Source organism: Pygoscelis adeliae, unplaced genomic scaffold (genome assembly GCF_000699105.1).
Source record: "Pygoscelis adeliae isolate BGI_AS28 unplaced genomic scaffold, ASM69910v1 Scaffold399, whole genome shotgun sequence".
In the NCBI taxonomy this organism is placed as follows: domain Eukaryota; kingdom Metazoa; phylum Chordata; class Aves; order Sphenisciformes; family Spheniscidae; genus Pygoscelis; species Pygoscelis adeliae.
Genome location: NW_008825609.1, coordinates 1,436,917 through 1,439,179, shown reverse-complemented (window position 1 = coordinate 1,439,179; position 2,263 = coordinate 1,436,917).

Here is a 2,263-nt window from a genome sequence, read left to right as displayed (position 1 = left end):
GGGCAAAGTTGAAGCCCAGGGAGGGACGGGCCCAGCCGCTCCTGCCCCAGGAAGGGGCCGCCGGGACCCCAGCCCTTACCCCAGCAGGGTTTTTTTTCAGGCAGGGATTTTTTACAGGCAGGGATTTTAAGCAGTCCCGATGTGTGTGTGCACGCAGCGGGGTCCTCACCTTCGCTCCTGAAGCTGCTCGATTTTATCCCCCGCCCTCGCAAATGTATCCCTAAAGCAGCGATTTGCGATCTTGGCAGAGGTGGTAGCAGGTCCGGGGGGAACTTGCCCCTGGCAAGCCAGCCCGCATAGGGAGGGGGAATTGCTAGAGAGGGTCCCGGTGGAAAAGGGGCAGGGGGCTGCGCATCGTGAAATGCCACGTTCCACTGCACGATTACACCGAGGCGATGCTTCTCGCTGCAAGCCAAAGCACAGGCGCCTGGTCCAGAGCTTGGTGCCGAAGAAAACTGGGATAGCTGTGGTGACCAGCCCCAGCTGTGCAGGGGGAGCTCAGGGCTTGGGCTCCCCTCAGGCCTGGGGCAGGGAGGTGAGGGAAGGGACATCACCAGTTTCGAGTTTCAGAGGCCTTTGGGAGTCTCCTGCCCGGCTGCAGTTTGTCCTTGAATAAAGCACAAAGCCAGGCCCTATAAGGGGACAACCTGGCCAAGATGACTGACGCACATGGAGGGGACAGAGGCAAGGAACTCGGGCACAGCTGCCAGCTACACAGGCTCCCAGGACACTTTCTGCAGCCCTCCAAAGCCGCTCTCGCACCATTTTTGGTATCCCAGGAACACCAACACAATTGACCGTATCTTCTTTCATGCTACTAAAGCCCGCTTCATCTCCGTAAAACCTCCAGTGCCATCTTATCACTGGGCAATAATAAAGGGAAGGAAAGCAGCTACACTGAGATTTTAATCCCAGGTCTACTGCTCATCCCTCTCTGGCTTTAAAAAAAGGCTCTGTGCCTCAGTTTCACCAACTGAGAAATGGGTGAAGGATGAAGGGAAGGGGGGTATTAATGAGCATGGTGCCTAGGAGGTCACGGAAAGGCAGCACCACACTAAGCCCGCTCAGATCAAGTGCTGGAGACCCAGGTGCTGCCCACAGTGACCTCCAGGGAAGGGCAGCTGCCCTTCCTCACCATTCCCAGGGCCTGGCCCCTACCTTGTTGCACTTCTCACTGGCATTCAAGCGTGGCTGCAGGCTTCCCAAGGAGCTGGTGCTGCTTTGGAGTGGGAAGGCGCCTCCACCCAGCTGAGGCTGCAGGGACAGAAAGCAGGAGCTGAAGCCACGGGGGTTTAGTCCTCACCTCGGATTCCCAGATCCAAGCATCCACCTCCCAGTGCTGGCCAGAGGGAGAAGCATCCTCTCTCCTCCCAGTGCCAGGCAGGCAGCATGGCTTCCCTGGAGAAGCAGAGGATCCAGGGGAGCCGGAGTGCGCAGAATTGCAATCCAGGGGACCCACCCACTCTATGCTTGCCAGTTTTATACCTGGCAGGGTCCCCATCAGCTCTGGCTCCTGCCATACTCACGTGATAAATGAGAAGCCTCTTGTTCCCCCAATCGCTTTCCAATGGCTTCTCTGGGTTGTGTGTGTCTTGGGTGTGCTCGGGACCCTTCCAGTCGTCCTCCAGCCGCTGTACTGGACTCTCAGGCCTTTTCCAGCTGTCATCTGGCCGTAGTCCTACGTCCAGACATCTAGCGGGGCTTTTCCAGTCCCTTTCCAGCTGGCGCATCAAGTCCGCATGGCACACGGGCTTCTCTTGGCGCTTCCAGTTCTTCTCCCATGCCTGCGCTTGGCAGGCATCCCCCCGGCCCCTCCAGTCCTGCTCCAGTGGTCGTGTCGGGCTCGCAGGGCGCAGGGGCTTGCCTCGGCCTTTCCAGTCACTGCTGGCACCCTTCCCAGGGTGGGAGGATGGCAGTTTTTCCTGGAGGCTCTGCCAGCCGCATTCAGATGGCTTCCCAGGTCCCCTGAGGTGCTGCAGCTCCCCTGGCTTCACTCGTTGCTTCTCTGCCCCCTGCACCAGGCCAGGAGGGGAGATCTCCTTTTGGCTTCTCCACGTGCTCTCCGTACGTCTCCCAGGACTGAGGGACCGCGGTGGTGGCCCTGCCCGGCTCAGCCCGCTGTTATCCAAGCCCTTCCCAAGGCCTGCGGGGTGCAGGGAGTCCCCTCGGCTCTTCCTCTCCAGGGCTTGCCCTGTACCCCCTGCCTGCCAGGCGGCTCGGCCCCTCTCTGAGTTCGGGGGGCGGCTGGGCTCCCCTCTGCTCC